The following is a 17,926-nucleotide window of genomic DNA, read 5'->3' as shown; positions in this document are numbered from 1 at the left end:
ACCGCGCCGGCCCGGCCCGCCGCGCGCCCCTCCGGGGTAACCTGGCCGTCACCCCGGGCCCGCAGGGGGGCGGGGCCGCGACGCGGAATGGGGCCGAAGGGGGCCTCTGGTTTGGAGAAGGGGGTCGGGGTGGAGCCGAGGCGGGGGCCGAGAGGCGGGGGCCGAGAGGCGGGGGCCGAGAGGCGGGGCCCCTGCACTGGGGTGGGCCTCTGGGCTGGGGCGGGGCGCGGGGCGGGCCGGGGGCGGGGCCTCTGGGCTGAGGGCGCGGTCGGCGGCTTTGGGAAGGGTGCGGGGAGCTCGCGACTCTCGGGGAGTGAGGCCTGTGGCTCTGGGACCGGGCCGCTGAAAGGGACCTCTGCGGCGGGCCAGCCTCAACCCTGGGACAGCCTCGAGTTCTAGCCAGAGCTGGCCTTGCTGGCCTGGGACCCAGGACCCAGGGGGCCTTGGTGGAGATCGAGGCTTGAGAACAGGGCTGCAAGACTGGGTCTCTGTGTGGTGGGGAGAGGCCTTTTCTGGGGGCGAAAGAGGAGGACAGGTCAGTGAGGCGGCGACAGCTCAAGATTGCGCCACGAGATAGGATAGGGCCTGTGTGCGGGGGATGGCAGCCTCAACCTTGGGGTAGAGTTCCAGCCCCAAGTTCTAGCAAGAGGCGGGGTTGCTGAGGTCCAAGGTCCAACTGGACTGTCGTTATAAATAAAGAGAAAAAAAAAAATCCAGAGGGGAGAGAAACAATGTACCTTTTCTGTCCTTGACAGTCATTTTCTTGGAATGGCCTCAGCATCGATGTAGTGTCCCCAGCACTTTGCCAGTGGGGCTTGGGACAGGAGACTGGAGCAGGGCCAGTGTCTTCAGGCGAAGGTAGCAGGACAGGTTCTCAGTTGGGGTAGCGGTTCTGTGGGGCTCAGAAGGAGGACGTGCCGGTTGGCCTCTGTGCCAAGCATGGTGGGTGGGCAGAGGCAGAGGCGAGGCTGGGGAGCTTCTGCTTAGACATTAGGTCCTCAAGCCGGAGGGCAGACACTTTTGGGGGTCCCGACTTCTCTGCCCAGGTACTGGAGGACAGAGGACCATGCTAGTGAGAGCCCCATGGATGGTAAGTGGCAACTGGGACTGGGTGGGGGCATCTGAAGGACCGGTGTGGACTTTTCCTCCTGCCCATCTTGGGTCTCTGATAAGAACCTCTAGGAAACCCCCTTCCTTCTCCCAACACCTGGTTGTGCCCAGTGTGTCCAGTGTTTCCAGGCAGCTGGAACTGCCCACACAGGGGCTTGTCTCTGATGGAACTGGGAGGAAGAAGGCTTTCCTAACTGCAGTGCTAGCGTCCATGTGTGCCCCTCAGGCCCCACCTGCCCCACTGCCCCCTTCCAGCTGCTGAGGGCAGGTTGTCCCGGAGCGAGGCATAGGAGTTTTTCTCTTCATGTGTTTGGCATTTTATTCAGGCATTCCCAGATCTTTGCTTTCCTATCAGGGTCTGTCCTTGTTCCCTGTGCCTCCCCCGTGCTTCACCTCCTCTCCCCGCCCCTTCCCCCCACAGACTCTGCCTCAGTCCCACACCCCTGACTCCCTATTGAAGCAGTGAGCTGACATCCTTGTAGAAACAAATTAATTTTCTTCCCTTTTTGGGACAGATGGAGAGAAACTGACGTCTTTGTCTCAAACCAAAAAAAAAAAAAAAAAAAAAAGAAAGAGAAAAAGATACCTCCTCTCCCTTTGACAGTCACTTCCTTGGAACAAAAGCTGTTCCCTTTTTGGGGAGACTGTCACTCCAGCAGGGGCTGAACTAGCATTCAGGAGGTGGGGGGCTTAGGCACCAGGATGGGCGTTGGGCACATTAAGGGTAGGGATACCCTTAGTAGACAAAGCACAGCCCCCTTCTCAGGGTACGGACCCCAAAACTCCAGACCTAGGAATTTTCTTCCTCCAGGAAATGGCTTCAGTAGCACTTTGGAAGATGCAGAGCAGTGCCCAGTGCGCCTAGAGACTTCTGTGTCTGGATGGGAGGGGAGTGTGTCAGCAAGGCGGGGACCCTCCTGGACACTCCTGATCATGTGGGACCCCTCCTGCTAATGCCTTGGAGAGATGTCAGAGAAGACAATTTAGGGACGGGGGTGGGGGGGAGACTTCTGAAGAAGGTGACATTGGACCCAGGGCTGTTGATTCTCCCCACAAGGACTGTGTCCCCTTCAACTCTCTCAAGGCTGCTCTGGGTTTGCTCACTGCCATTTCCCATGGCTATAACAGATCTGGCTGCTTTTTTACTACTCCTCATACGTAAATGTGTCCTGGGGTCTGCAGAGGCTGGATCCAGACCATGTGCATTTAAGGTAAAGCAAACTTGTACCAAAATCAACTTGATGCCAGGCTGTGCACCCCAGGGATTGGGACTTGGAAATAAGTCAGATACAGCCTGGCCCTCAGAAGGTTCAAGCCCAGGCTGGGAGCCAAGACATCAACAGAGCATTGCATCTCAGTGTCATGGGGAAGTGTCTTTTCTAGCTTTTTACTAAAACACATTTGTAGCAATTCTAGAAGAGTTGGAAAAGTGTCAGAGGGCCTTAAAGGACGTGTAGGAGTTGGCCACCAAGAAGAGGGAACAGCGTGTGCAAAAGCATGGAAATGTTGAGGTGCTTGGCAAACCCGAGAAAAGCTGTGTGCATCTCGAGTATGGGGCTTTACTGAGCACTTTTGAGCGCCAGGCTCTGTGCCAAGCACTTCACACACATCATCCCATCCGAGCCTCATGACAGCCCAGGAGAGGTACTGTTACCCTTATTTTAGATAACAGGCTCAGAGGTCAAGTCACTCATCCCTAAGTCACAGAGCCTGTTGGTGGCAGCAGAACTCAGCAGGACTCCAGGGTCCGAGTTTCTGGTGAATTCTGGGCATCATTGATACAGAAGTTGCTTAGATTAGTGGCTGGAACCCCGGAATGAGGATTTCTGAAGACTTAAAACCAAATGGAAAACTGAAGGAAAAGGGCAATTTTCCATGAACTATTGTTCCTCCTGAGGCTCTCCAAACCTTCACATTTCAAAATGTACTGTGCACGATGCATTTTAAAGCTCCAAAGTGACAGCGTAATTCTAGATCATCACAGGGCTCTCAAAACTGTGAAGTGGGTCTGATTCCCGCCCGCCCCCCCCCCCCCCAGGTTTCCACTCCTCTATTTTCAGGAGGTGGAGGCAAGTTTTGGCCTCCGATTTCAAAATGTCCTACAATTTCCTATCTTGTGGTGACAGAGGTAGCGGTGAAAGCTGAAGTCAGATTTTGGCTTTCCCTCGCGGTGTCTCCGTTTCCTCATCTGTAGAACGGACTTCCTTCATGGGGCTGCTGTGAGGACTTAATGAGTTAATGTACAGAGAGGATCCCGATCATAGGTAAGCTCTTAGCACATGGCAAGTAGTTGCCATTACTCAGGAGTGGTGCTGCAGCACAAGGTCGGAGCTGGAAACCTAGAGGGAAAAGCAGATGAGGCTTCAGGGGCAGCAATGCAGAGAGAAGAGACCGGGGACCCAGCCTGGGGATCCCCCCTGATTTCTAGGCTCAGGAGCCACGGCGAGGCGCAGAGAGTGAGAAGCTGCTGGAGAAGCAAGAGGAGGATGGGGGGAGAATGTGCTGCCATAGAAACTGGAGGAGGAGGGCGTTCCCAGAGGGAGGGAGTGATGGATAATGTCAAGTGTCATATATGAGAGGTTGGAGGTGGGGAGGGCAGGAGGGTGATGGAAATAAAGCAGAGCCTTCAAGTGCAGTTTCCTACATGGCTTGGGAAGCCCTAAATCTGGATTCAAATCTCAGCGCTGAAGCTAAGTGGCTGGGTGACCCAGGCAAGTTAGTTGCCCTCTCTGAGCTTCTGTTTTCTCTTAGATCTAAGACAAGGGAATGGGTCAGTCTCTGATGTTTTGTCTCTAATAAAGAGTCCTGATTCTGCTGGGTTCTTGGCCGCTTGCTTGCAGTGAGATCTTAGGTCACTTCACCTCCAAGAATCCCATCTGAAGGCTAGAGATAACGGCAAGTGAGGTGCCTACCAAAGTGCCTGGCACATAGTAGGCCCCCAGTCCAGAATTATTCTGTGCCAATAGTGGGGAGCGAGAGGCAGCAGTCTAAGGAGGCTTGCTTAGCTTGGAATTTGAAATGCTCCTCACGGTGGAGGAAGCCACCAGCGCCTGGAGAGGACTTGGAGGAGCCACAGTCCAGGCTAGGCCCCCACTAGGCCTCTGCCCAAAGACCAGCCCCTCTATTTTCAGCGGCAGATCCTTAGCCTGGCCTCCGGCTGCCTTCCCCACCTGGACCTACTGCAGATCCAGGCTGGGAACCAGCTCAGAGGCTTCAGAGCCCCTAGGAGGTAACCCCCGCCACACACTCCCCACCCCCCAGGTCATGGTCCCGGCGCTCACACACAAAACACTACATGCATCTTTTATCACTTATTTATTATTACATATTCCTTTATTTCATTCCTGGGCACTGAGCACATAGTGCGGGCAGCTCTGGGGAGGGAGCCCAGCTCCGAGCTTACAGATGCTGGGAGTCCAGAGGAGACTGGGGTGTGGTTCTGGCGGCAGGCAGTTGGGGAGTTCCAAATGGGGCCCGGAGGGGCTGGGGAGAGCCTTTGCTTATCCTGACGTGGCAGAGCGCTGGGCCCGGGGGAGGGGGGTGGCCCAGATTCCAGCCCCATCCCTGGCGCTGGCCACGAGCCCCACCTGGTGCAGGGTGGTGTCCTGCCACCCTCGGTGAGAGGCCAGTGGGGTAATACTAGTATCAGATACACAGCGCCCCTCTTTGTTCTAAGCACTTGACATGGGTAATTTACTTAATCCTCACAGCTCGACTATGGGGTAGGCACTACAGTAATTATTACCCCCACTTTATAGATGAGGAACCCGAGGCTCAGGGGAATGGACTGCCCAGGGCCCGACAGCTTGTCCATGGCTGCACCAGCCAGGATCCCATCTTAGATCTGTCAAGTCCACTTCCTCTGCTCTCCTCCTCCTGCCTCCCACGAGGAAACTGATGACACAGAGGGCACCGGGGAGACTTGCGCCCAGCTCATGGTCCCGGACGGAGCCTTCCTGGTGCTGGGTTCTGTGCCTCATCACCTGGATGGCAGAGGCACATGCCAGCCTCCCAAGAAACTGCCGAGACCTTGGCAGGTCCCTCTCGCCATCCGCTCCCTCCCTGCCTCGGAAGGCTTGCTTGTTGTAACATTTTTCAGCTGCCTGCTAGCACTCTGTGGTATGACCTTGGGCGAGTCACTTCACCCTTGGAGCCCCTTTTCTCAGTCGTGGATGACACCACTTACAAGAAGTCGCGACGATTTACAAAAAGCCTTGTCTGTTTTGGTCACACAAATGTTCCCAGCAAATGTCACTGCAGCTGGCACACACAGTTACTCCACCGAGTGGATGGATGACGTGCCTGGTGCATAGTAAATGCTCGAAACGTGGAGCTTTTAATGTGATCGAACGTTTGAGGTTATACCTGCTCTGACCCACATCTCTTAATGCTGTAGGTGGGTCAGTAGCAAGGGACTTTGTCTTTTAACCATCTCCTTGAGTTTCAGAAGATGGGACAGCATGCGTTGGAGAAGGAATTTTCAAGAGGACATCTTTTCTCCAAGTTCTTTATACATAGCTTTCCCCTTTTGTCCTCACCAAGCCTGCCCTCCCTGGCACCCAAGAGAGGGGCCCGGTCCGGAAGGAAAGAACAATCCCTGGGTGGCACTGGCCTGGGCCTTATGGCCAGAACATTTGAGTCATGGGGATGGAGTCCCTTGGCAGGTGTCGATGCAGGTGACATCCACCTGATGGGGCTCATCTTCCAGAATCTCCCCTTGGGAATGAATAAGTCCCAAGCCAGGAGACGGAATATGGGTTTGACTCTGTCCTCTGCTTCCTTGCTTTGTGACTTTGGGTGGGTCTCTGTCCCTCTCTGGGCCTCTGCACAATGGAGGGACAGAGGTTGGAGTTGATGGGTTCTGAAGGTTCTGCCATCCTGGGAGAGAACAGAGACCTTTCCCTCATGTTCCTTGATCCCAGAAACAGACACCTACTGGTAAGACCCACTGGGCATTTGCCCAGAGGCAGAGGAAAGAGTGCCTGGGGGTCTGGTATTTGTAATTGGAGCTGCCCTACTTTGGGGATGAGGGAGGCAAGCATGTCAAAACGAAGCTTGACTCAAACACCTGGCTTTTTGCCTATCCCAGGTCCTATCTTGGTACCAAGGACCAACCTTCTGTTTTCCCAATAAAGAAAAACACTATTCTCGGTGTCCACATCTCTGGCTGTTTCCTTTGCTTACCTTCTGTGGTCTCCTCATGGGGGTGGGGGACCTAGTCTGGGGGTAAGACAGACCTGGCTGCTCGCACTGGATGGGTGGTCTATCCCCACCTGTGGGACTGTCTCAGAGGGAGACGCAACACTGTCCTTAAGAACCCTATCTGGGGCGCCCAGCTGGCTCAGTCGGTAGAGCAGGCGATTCTTGATCTCAGGGCTGTAAATTTGGGCCCTGAGTGGGGTGTAGAGATTACTTAAAAATAAAATCTTAAAAAACAAACCCATCTGACGAGAGACATACACAAGGCAGCTGTAGCCACTTTCTAGAGCATGCCCCAAACCAAAGCTGGTTTCTAGAAACCCCCTCTCCCCCAACCCTCCAAATTGGCTCCTCCTTCTCTGTGGCCCACCCCCAATCTCAGTCCCTTGTCCTCCAGAGCCCTGCCCACCCCATGTGCCTCTTGGGGCTCCCACAAACTCCCCCCTCCTTTTCCCCTCCACCCTACTCCCACCTCCGTTCCATGCTCCTGCCCCACAGTGGCCCTTCTTTTGGTGATAGAAGCCCCAAACCTCTGGGTGCATTGAGGGAAGCCCTGGGTGTGGGGTTGGATGCCCCAAGAGACCTCCATCCCCTCTGTGTTCCCCTCCTCGATGGTTGCTGGTCCTCATGGTTAATAAGTAATTCTCTGGAAGGGAAGTTCCTGACCCAGGATCTGCCTCCCCACCAGCTGTGACCAGGTCTTTAAGAGGGCATCAGGATCTGGAGCCCCTCTTCCCCTTCTGACACAGCCTCCCTTCAGAGGCCCTTAGCCTCTCCCGGCCGGGGCTGCCCACCCTGGGGCCGGCTGTGTCAAGGTACTGAGCACCAATGCGGGTGGGCTGCCCTCACCCGGACTGAGATCTCAACCCCCCTCAGCTGCAGACTGTTTGGGTGGGAGCATGGGCAGGGGGCTTGACTGCCTGGCCTCACCTTACTCACAGCGAGGGGCTCAGGTGAAGACTTCCCAGAGGTCTGGCAGCTCTGCCCAGAGCTTACTCCCCCTGAGGCTGGGAAGAACAGCTCCAAAGTGTGTGTGTGTGTGTGATAGAGAGAGAGAGAGAGATTGCACAGCAATCTCCCTTCAGTGTGAGAGCACCTCGGTGTTTATGTAAGTGTGCACCGTGGAGATTTTTATTCACCTTTGTGTCTGCCCTGAAGAAAAGCATATCTGCCTGACCACTCTGGGCATCGTTTTCTCTTCTGTAAAATAGCGTGATTATTGTAGCTAACTTACCAGGACTCTTCTGAGGACCAGTGAGACAACAGCTGTACATGGTAAGCAGGGCACAGTATTACTGATGGGGAAACACAGTCTGCCTTTAACCTTCAATAGCTCCCAGTTGCTGGAAAAATCCCGATGACCTCTCATGCCCCTTTCCAGTGGGGGATTCTAGGAATCCAAGTTCAATCTTGCCTGCCTGCAACCTCAAATTCCCTCAGAGGGAGTCGACAAGGATGCACTTCAGGAAGAAGACTGCTGAGGCCCAGCCCAAGGGCGGGCAGTGCTCAGGGAAGTGCAGCAGGCACGGCAGACTGCGGCCATGTGCCAGCTTCCTTTCCCCTTCCGGGTCAGCTCCATTCCCTCTGCCTCCAGGAAGCCTTCTCTGATTGCTCTGTACTGCCCCTTTGCCCTGTTTCAACCTCCCACAGCTGCTATCTGGGCACCCTCATGCAGGCTGCTGGGCTGCATATTGTCAGACATATGCGAACCCTGCCGCTCCCTAAGGGGAAAGGAAAGGCCCATGAAAAGGAACACAGGTGTTTTTCCCCAATAATGTTTATGGTTATTACAGAATGCTCATTATAAAAACAGAACCCTGGTAAATTTGGAAAGAACAGGTAAAAACATCACCCATGGTTTCCCATTCTATTGACATGTGAGTGTTCTTCCTTACCCAGGGGAAGCCCCGGGGTGGGGGGGAGGTCCACAGGTGACCCCAGAGCTCTCTGAAATGTCATATGCCCCGTGTGTCACAGTCACATGCAAACAGACCCACAGACCAGGAGGCCACACATACCTGACTGCACAAAATCCTCTGCATACACATGCTCCTTCTCTCACACAGACCCCCTCCTGGCACTTACGTACATATTGCTCACAGACACACGCACGCACGCCCTTCTTTGTACACACACCTCCCACCGGGGCACACACTCATTTATACACCTATGTTGGCACACAGGAAGACAGTCCGACAGCTTATCCCGGGAGAAATCCAGGGAAGGTGGCAGGACAGGCTCATTTCACAGACGCTCCTGCCACCTACCGGCCGCGCCTGGCACCAGCACCCTTATTTAGTTCACCCCTTTTCCTGGACTGCTGGCTGTGGGTTCATCCACCTCCCCAAGCCCCCTCCATATCCCTGGAAGCTGTGGACTGGAACTGGTTCCTGAAAGAGGCCTTTGAAGGAGGGAGGCATTCTGTTGGAAGACACAGGGTGAGTGTGGGCCGGCGGGAAACTATCCCGGGCCACCCATTACGTGTCAGGCACTGCTGTCCTTTACCACTATTACCTCTTTTCTCAATCCCACGTGCCTTATGCAGTGCCTGGCACGTGCAAAGTCATAACAACTATTTCTAGTGAATAATTCAAGACATGAAGGTGTTTGTTGTTGTTGTTTTTTTTTCAGGGGAGGCTGTTTAATGTAAGGTACTTTTGACAAATTAAGATGGAGGCTCAGGGCAAACGACTTGCCCAAAGTCACACAACAGCTTCCTCTGTTGCTCTGAAGAGAAAGAAAAGGAAGATAGAGCAAAGCTGAAAATCTCTACTAAGCTGGAGAGACCTAGCTCAGACCCTGCCCCCAGGGAACCAGGAGAAGTGCCCAGAGGTGGATGAGGTCGACCTGGAGGGATGGTTTCTCTGCTCAGGAAGGTTCCCCTATCCTGAGCTATTGCTTCAAATGCATTCATTCAACTCATATTTATTTACCGTGTGGTAGGCTCTGGGCTCAGACTGAGGACGAGCAGTGCACAAGCAGAGGAAAGTCTAGTCTCTGCCCTCATTCCAGGGTGGCAGCTCCAAAAGGACCCCTTCCTTGCTCTCCCACCCCCGGGGCCCCTGGGACCCCTCTGAACTTCTCTTTGCCAGCTGTGCTGAGTGGATGGGGGATCCAGAGTGACAGCAGGGAGATGTGGGTCCAGGTGGGAAGGGATGGTTCACCCTAACTGTCCAGTATTGAGATGGGAGCCTTAGACCTGCAGTCGGGCAGACCTACGTCTGGATTGAGACTTGGCCATGAACTTGTTGTGTGACCTCAGTCAATCTCTTACTCTTGCGCCTCGGTTAAAGCAAAGAGCTTGAATGTCAACAGTGGTTCCAACTCAGGGCTCCTTAGAAGGGCTGGTAGAGGCCAAAGAGAGGAAGGCCAGGGGGAGGCCAAGCAAATGGGACCCCACATATCCCCTAACTCTCACTGCTTTACTTAGAACAGCTCTGCTTCCCTCTGTTTCCCAATTGGGGCTTCTGTGGCTAAGTGAGTTTGACAGTCACTTGGACTAGTTGATCTCTAAGTTATTGTTAGGCCTAAAAGTTTTAAGACTCAGTCCATGTCTTACTTGATCCCCAGATGATGAGCTAGAGGAGGGCTGGGACTAGGTCTGAGTCCTCTCGCTGTCTCCCCACCCCCATCCCGCAGGCCTGGCTACGAGAGGAGGGGCTCAGGCTGTGTCCACCCGGTGACCACACGTGGGTGACATCAGACTGATGGCATGGCAGGGACTCAGCCAACAGCTCGGTACTGACCACACACAGTGCTGGGACTGCCCGAGGAGGTAAGGGCAGGCAGGGAAGGCTGCCCGGGGCTTAGGGGTTGGACATCCATGCCTAGAAAGCAAAGGAGGGTTCAGCCGGGTGGAGCAGAGGACCCCTGAGCAGTCCTGGCTGGAGCAACCCAGCTGTTAGGATGTGGCCACAGAGAAGGTGGGGTGAGTGTGGGGTCACTTTCAGGTAGAAGCTCTGGAAGATCCTGGTGAAAGGCCTGCCTGGGGCAGTATGGGGATGGGAGGGAGACATGAAACCAGATCCTGCTCTGGCTTCAGAATCCCCAAATCTCCCGTGGGGGACCTCATACGGGACCCACTGGGAGGCTTAGGCCTGAGTCAAGACGCCCTAGAGGGATCCTGACTTTGGGTTCACAAGGTCATATATTTCTGTAAAATCTGCAGAAGTAAAATATATTAACTTGCACTGGCTGAGATCTTTCCATCCTGACTTCCCTTCCTTCCCACCTGTGTCCTACAGCCTTGAATAGCTATAGGCATTTTCTATTCTTAACCTTTCATTCTTTTTTTGTTTTGTTTTTCCTAAGTAGGCTCCACGCCCAATGTGGAGCTTGCACTCACAACCCTGAATTCAAGAGTTGCATGCTCTACCGACTGAGCCAGCCAGGCACCCCTTCATTCTTTTTCTTAAAGAGGCCCTCAGATAAGCTTCAGGCTCCACAGTCCTGGATCCACAGGGGTTCTCCATTTTCCCAGTTGCAAAGTGAGCAAAGGCCGTGGAAGGTCTCCATAGGAGTAAAGATGATCTCCCTGAGTCCTCCTGAAGGCACTGAAAATTGAGGAGCAAAGAGGAGAGACTTGTCTAGGGTCTCACGATCCAGGAGAGTCCCACCTGAGCGCCCCCCGTTTCAAGACCCCTCTACTGACCCCGTGCCACCCAGAGCGGCCACCCTCTCAGGAGACCCGGAGAGCGGGGCTCTGTGCCTCTGCCTCAGTGGCTCTAGGACCACGAGGTGGCAGCAGACACCGTGTTTCCTTCTCCCCGGAGCTCGTTCCACCACAGCTCCCCGGCCCCACAGAGCCAGAATTTCAGCAGGTTCCAAACGCCTTCTTCAGCTCTTTCCTGCCATCTCAGGGAACAGGGAGTCCTGGCCTGGCCACTTACTGGCTGTGTGCTCATGAGCGAACACTTCACTTGTCGAAGCTTCGTTTCACTCAACCATATACTAGGGATATCTCGTGGGAACAGGTTAGTGAAGCACCTGGCAGATACATAAGCTAATCATCAGCAACCGCTGCTGGTTCAATAGGGGTTTCTGGAGCTGGAGGCTTCCCTGAGAGGGAGTTCTCCCGGCGGGAGTGGCCCCCTCCCCACACTCGAGCAAACCCAGAGGAACTCCTAGGCAGCAGGGCCTTCCAGAGCCCTTACATGTTCATTGGTGGGACACCCTCTGCGTCCATGCCTGGGTCCCTCCCCGGACCAGGGCATCTGACTTGGCTTTTCCGTCATCCTTCTCTTGGAGGGAGCTCTGCAGCCTCGTGTCCACCTCGACGTCATCCTGGGGATCTGTCCCAGGCTTCAGATGGGTTGTCCTGGGCTGGGGGTGGGGGTCCTTGAACGAATGCCTGTCAATTCTCTCTCTCCTCTCAGCCCTCCCCAAAGGACTGCGGCACCCAGCCAGGACATGGCTGTCTTTACCTCAGAGACCTCCTGGCTATCCCCAAGTCTGCTACCCACCCACCTCCCCCAGCTGCCCCCATCTAAACGTGGCATTCACTCTGGGCCAAATACACCAAACCAGCTTTTGTTCCCAGTACACTTCACCATCCAGGCCCTTATGCAGTTTGTTCCTCCACCTGGAACACCCTTGTCCATTTCCATATAGTGAACTCATCCTTAAAAATCTAGCTGGTGGGCCCCCTCCTCCAGGCAGCCTTCCCTAATCCCCCAGTTGGGGCCCCTTCTCCTCTCTGGGCTCTGGTATATTGTTTCTTTTAGGCCTTTCCCATAGGAGGCCATGAATCACAACAGGACAGTCCATTATGTTTGGAGAGCAACTCTGTTTACAAATGGCTTCCCCTTTTAGTGTCTTGGAGCTGGGCAAGGCAGCAGGGTTGCGCCATTACCTCATTTGACTGACACGGAAACAGGCGAGGAGAGAAATATGACTGGCCAGGTCCCACGCCCTCCCTCCCTCGGTGGAGTCAGGACTGAAAGCTGCAACAGATTCCAGCCACACCCCCTGCCTCAAGCCTGAGCTTGCCGGTCTCCACCATTCCTCGTGCCCTGGTCTTGTGACTCTCTTCCCCTTTTAGACAGAGCAGGGTATTGGCCTGTTTTTAATAAGGTGCTCAGTAAAATTGTGTTGAAGTAACAGATGCTCCCATATTGGCCCTGGCCCCTCGCCCTAGCCCCTAGCCCATGCCCTGGCCTCTTTATCACCCAACTCAAGACCCAATCACCCAATCCAAGCTGGTGGCCCTGCTCAGGCACTGGCAGGATAAGGAGCTGGCTGGAGGCCCAGGAAACTCAGAGGAGGAGGGGGGACACAAACAGGTTCCTTCCCCTGCCCCAGAAGCTTATCAGCGCCCCACAGGCTCCAGGCAAACTGGGTGCTCAGCTTAGGGCAGAGATCTGCCCTCGGCCTGTCACCTTCACGCCCTCCATTGCTCTTCAACTGGATGACCTTGGGTTGTCACTTCCAACTCTCTCAAGTCTCAGACCCTCTTTAGAACACTCTTGGCCGTAAGCATTCAGCGAGATCAAATGGGAGAATAAAATAACTGCCATCAGTAAATGGGAGTGGTCTCCTCTGGAGGTCTCCCCCACAGGGAGCAGCTCAGGGAACTGCTCCCTACAGTCTGGGAAGGGAGGGGACGCTTCACAGGCAGAGGTACTGGGGCAGGGGGACCCTGAAGTCCAGGCAGTGACAGCACCCCGACCCCCTTCTCCCCCCACCCCCCGCCCCGTGACCGACAAGGCCACGTTGACCCATACAAGTGCAGAAGTCACCTCAACAAGAAACAGAGAGACTGCCTAAGCAGAGAGGCCCCTGGAGCAGGGCAGAACTCTCTAGGTCTCCAGGGCCTGGGGATGGGGGGCGGGGGCGGGCGTGGGCAGAGAGGGGAGGACGGCGACATGTTTATAAGACACAAAGAGAGAGGGTCACACAGAGTCACACCCTTTATGCAAACTCACCAACAGGGACACACCGTGACACAGATGCAACCCCCGACCCCCCCACACACATACAAATACACAGAGCCACACAAAAAATCAAGATCACAAACACAACCCCACATGTACTCCCCATGCACAAACTCGGAAACGCAGAGCCCTCCCCGGCCACCCCAACACACACATTCCCCGGCACACACACACACACACACACACACACTTATCAGGCCGGGGCACGCGCTGGCGCTGCTGAGTCACCCGCACAGCAGCTCGGCCCTGGGAGCCGGAGCCGCAAGCCCGCCCGGGGCGGGGAGGGGCGGGGCCTGCGGCCCGGCTGCGCCGGAGCCTCGGGCGGCTCTGCGGGCATTCTCCTCGCCCCGCCCCCTGGGCGGAGGCGGAGCGTCAGAGCGCCGGGAGCGAGAGAGAGGAAACCCCTTTGCAGTGACGGAATCTAGGCATTCACAGCCTGCTCTCTCCTGGGTTGCTGGAATACACGTGGGAGCAATTAAAAAATAATACTGGATGCATTACTGGGTATTTGCATATGTATTTTCATTCTCTCATTTAATTTTTGCAACAGCTTTATATAAAGTTTGGGCTGTTGTTAATCCCATTTTACCCCCCCGAGGGAAAAATGACTTGCCCAAAGGCACAAAGTGGTAAAACGCAGGGCCCAGACTCAACTGCTTCCAAAGCCTGAGAACGTAAGCCACTGGGCATTATTACCTGGTGGGCAGGTGAAACTAAGCAGGTGAAAGGTGTGTCAATATGCTTGGGAGCCTGCATGTGTGTGTCAGCTTTCCCCATGCGTTCTACAGGGCTAGGGACTGAAGGGTCTCAAGTGTCTCGATTTCTGGTTAAAGGAACTAAAGCTTCTTCGGTGCTTTGGAGCCCACCCACCTATATCAGAAAGCATCCCCTAGATCTAGGGGCTCAGGCAGACCCTCTGCTAGACTGAGTTTCTTGAAGGCAGGGACCAGGGCCCTGAAGCCTAAAACAAGACCTGACTTGGAGGCTGCAGTGAATTTGGTGGGGGCAATACATTAATTTATGACCTTGATATAATATTAACATCAATAATCATAATAAGTGCTAGCAATTTTTGGAGGCTTAGGAGACTGGCACTGTTCTTAATACATGTCCTTTACATGGATCATTTCATTTAATTCTCACAACAATCCTAGAGGAAAGTACTTAAAAAAAAGAGAGATTTATTTATTTCAGAGAGAGCGAGAGAGAGCGTGCGGTGCGCCAGCGTGAGCAGGGGGAGGGGCAGAGGGCAAGGGAGAGAATCTCAAGCAGACTCCCCTGCATCCGGGAGCCCCACACAGGGCTCCACGCAGGCCTCAAACCCACGACTCTGCAGCACCCAAGAGTCAGACACTGAACCGACTGAACCACCCAGGCGCCACGAGTAAAGTACTTTTATTAACTCCATTTTACAGTGGAGGAAACAGGCTTGGAAAGAGTTAGTAGCTTGTTCAAATCAAGGGCAGCGCTAGGGATTGAGACCTACGCAGTTTGATTCCAGGGCCCATCTAATAGGAAGACCACTGAACTCCCAGGAAGTCACTTGCCTTTACTGGGCCTCAGTTTCCCCCACTTGCCCAAAAATGAAGTAGCGAGGGGAGGGGACTTGGACCAGTGACTATGTAAGCCCCTTCCGGTGCTGATGGACCCTAAGGAGGGGGAAAGTCTCTGACAAGAGTGGCAAGATAGGGATGAGAGGAACAAGAACCATACTTACTGAACACCACCTATTATGTGCCAAACCTGTGCCGGGAACTTACCATATATCACTAATTCTCCGAAAAGTATTGTAAGATTTATAGTTGAGGAAACTCAGATTCAGAGAAGTGACTTGCTCAAGGTCACAAAGAACTAAATGGGGGGACAGGTGATCTAGGTGAGTCTCACCAGGGTCACTTCCCTAGATTCCCTAGGATCAACTCCCTTCCTACCACCCTTCCAGCCCTTAGGTTAGGGGCAGCACCACGTGGCAAATTGCATCATACTTTTGCCGTATGACGTCAGACACCACACCACCCAATCCAGGAGCTCCCTACCCAATCCTCCCCTGACCCTCGGGTCAACACGGGGCAGCTCGTCCGCGTCAGACCGCACCTGCAGCCCCAACCCTTTCCCGGTTGCGACGCTCGCACTTCTCGGCACCGTCTCTTCACCGCCCCGCCGATTGGCAGTTGCCTGCGCCAATCAGGAGGTCTGCCGGGTCGGGGGCGGGGCCTCACTCCCGAGTTGCCCTGTCAGTGCAGGTGGAGGCCCCCGGCGGGGCAAAGTGGCAGGAACCTCTTAAAGGGCGAGAGCGGCGGAGAGCGAGAACGCGGCCCGGCCCGGCCCGGCCAGGTCCCCGCCCCGTCCGGCCCAGGTGAGCCTGGACTGTCCAGGGGCGATCCCGGGTCCCCGGGAGGGACGGGGTGAGGGACAGATGGACCCACCTCCAAGGGCCCGTGCCGTCCCTGTAGGGGCGAGGCCACGGTCTAAGGGTCAGGGGAGGAGGGCTCTCGGGGTCCCGGCCCCAGAACTGGGGTCCACAGGGGCCTGGACGTCTCGAAGTTTGGGGTGCGGGGAGGGGCGCGGGCGAGAGGAGAGGGGTCCGGGAGCTCGGTCCGGGGCTGGACGCTTGCGGTTGGCGGTCCCGCGCGGTCCCGGCCTGCCTGGGGCGGGGGGTCCCGGGTAAGGTCTCCGCGGGCGGGTCTCTGCAGAGTGCTGCGGCCCCAGGTACCCCCCCTCACCCCAGCCCCGCCCTGTCCGGCCCGCTTGCTCCTGCCCGGCCCGCCGCAGCGCTGGCCGGAGCGGGAGGGCGGGCGGCGCTCAGCGGGAGGGGGGCCCCCCGGGCCTAGAACCCCGCTCCTGGCCCCGGCCCTTACGTAACTGACTTTGAGTTTCCGGACTGAGGGACCCGTGAGCTGGGGTGCCAGCTGTGCCAGCCAGGATGGCCCTCCTGTCGCCGCCCCGGCCCCGCACGCTCCCTTCCAGGCTTGGTCTCGGGGACTTTCCTCGGTCTCTGGTCTCCCCAGGCTCTCTGTCGCTCTCAGGTTCCTGCTTGCTCTCATCCCCCCGATTCCCCGTGTCCCTCATCTCTCCTCTCTCTGCTGTCCTGTCCCTATCCCCAGTCTTACCCCGCGAGTTTCTCGTCTTAACGTACACTTTCCGGCAGACCCCACCTCTTTTGGGTAGAGCTAGAGTTCTCCCCTCCAGCAAATTGGAGGTGGGGACTTGCAGACAGACCCCAGCCCAAGCTTGCCCCAGAAGCGGGGAGGGTAGGACTGTTCCTGTAGGGTTGGTGGGGGTATTTCAAGGCCCACAGCTTCCCTGGGGTGGGAGTGGCTGGATGTGACCCCTCACGTTCACGGACTAGGGCTGAAGGCAGCCCCTTCCCTGCTTCTGGAGCCCTTTTCTCCCGAAGGAGGCGGCAATGCCTGGCCAGGCCTGGTGCTCAGGGCAGCTGGGAGTCCCTGTGAGAGCTGCCTGGTGTCAGGTCTGGGTCAGATCCTCAGCTACTGAAGGGGAGAGGGAGGGCCAGAGCACTGGCACAGAGCCCCTGAGGTTTCAGCAAGCTCCCTACCTTCACCCCAGTTACAGGCCTGGGCAGGAGGCTGGGAGTGGGGAGGGTCAACAGGAGGGGGTCAGAGGACTTTTGCCTGGGGGTAGGGGAAGCGTGGAGATAGAGGTGACAGACTGTCAGGTCTGAGGAGCATGCACTGGGGTCACCCCCTGCCTTCAGTGAGGCAGACACCTCAGAAATAACTCCTGGACCCTGCTGCTGCTGGGTGTGTGTAAACAAGCTGTTATATAGCAGCCATGAGGTGGGAAAGGTTAATTCTGACTGGGATTGTGGCAGGAGAGACTTTGCAGAGAAGGGTGGAAGGTTTGGGAAGAAGGGGATCCAGAAGCTTTAGGGAGCAGAGAGGTGGGAGGAAAGGGGACATCAGGTGCCCTGCAGGCTTTGCATGCAGCAGAACTGGGTTTAAATCTTGGCCCTGCCACTTTGCTGTGTGACCTTGCATGAGTCACTTCCCCTCTCTGAGTCCCAGGTTCTTCCTTAGTCAATAATCCAGACCTCACAGGCATTAGCACAATCAAATGAGGTAATAAGTTTGCAGTGACCAGAATGACACCTGGTCCCGGAGTAGGCCAGTGAGGGTGTTTTAAGAAGGGAACGGAGTGAGGAGGCCCTGAGGTTTCGTCTGTATATTAGGAGTCAGGCCGGGCCTGCCAGGTCCCAGCAATGTGTGAGGCAGCTGGAGCATCTGCATGAGGGGGTGATGCTCAGTGAGGTAAAGAGGTGCCACACCCATCTGTCTCCGGATCAACCCATCCCTGCATGGCCTAGACTAGGCTGGCCTCCCTCCTGTAGGTTGCAGGTGCCAAAAGAAGCTCCCAGGGCTCCCAGGCTGCTGCACCTGCTAGACTGGTGGGGGTGGGTGGGGTTCCTGGTAGGGCAGGGCCGGCACCCCCTCTGCAGAGTGGACCCTGGCCAGGAGCCTGGCTGGCTGTGCTGGGCAGGAATATCCCAGCCTGGCTGGGAAGATGCTGACGCTGTATAGGCTCTGGAGGCCCAGAGCTCTGCTGGCTGGGGTTGTGCCCAGCTGATGGGACCCAACTGCAGGGTGAGACAGAGGCCAGGGTGGCAGTGAGGAAGGGAGATGCAAGGAGACATCTCTGGAGGGGGAGCCTGAGCAGAGCTTCTCTGT

General features: G+C 55.8%; 1 protein-coding gene across 3 annotated transcripts in view; it reads left to right on the top strand.

Annotated features, from left to right (window-relative positions):
* The first annotated feature begins 15,484 nt into the window (after nt 1-15,484).
* EPB41 (erythrocyte membrane protein band 4.1) overlaps nt 15,485-17,926 on the top strand; it is a 192,633-nt gene continuing 190,191 nt past the window's right edge. The window contains exon 1 of one of the 3 annotated variants that reach the window (XM_028113684.2): nt 15,485-15,597. The gene's annotated coding sequence lies outside the window, so the exon portion shown is untranslated. The remainder of the gene's footprint in view (nt 15,598-17,926) is intronic. The other 2 variants (XM_028113680.2, XM_088022525.1) reach the window with 2 other exon arrangements.

This window comes from Eumetopias jubatus, unplaced genomic scaffold (assembly GCF_037043125.1).
Source record: "Eumetopias jubatus isolate StellerSeaLion01/CBP00866 unplaced genomic scaffold, mEumJub1_p1.0 scaffold_4, whole genome shotgun sequence".
NCBI lineage: Eukaryota > Metazoa > Chordata > Mammalia > Carnivora > Otariidae > Eumetopias > Eumetopias jubatus.
Note: the sequence above shows the minus strand (reverse complement) of the source record. Positions and strands in the feature narration are given on the sequence as shown.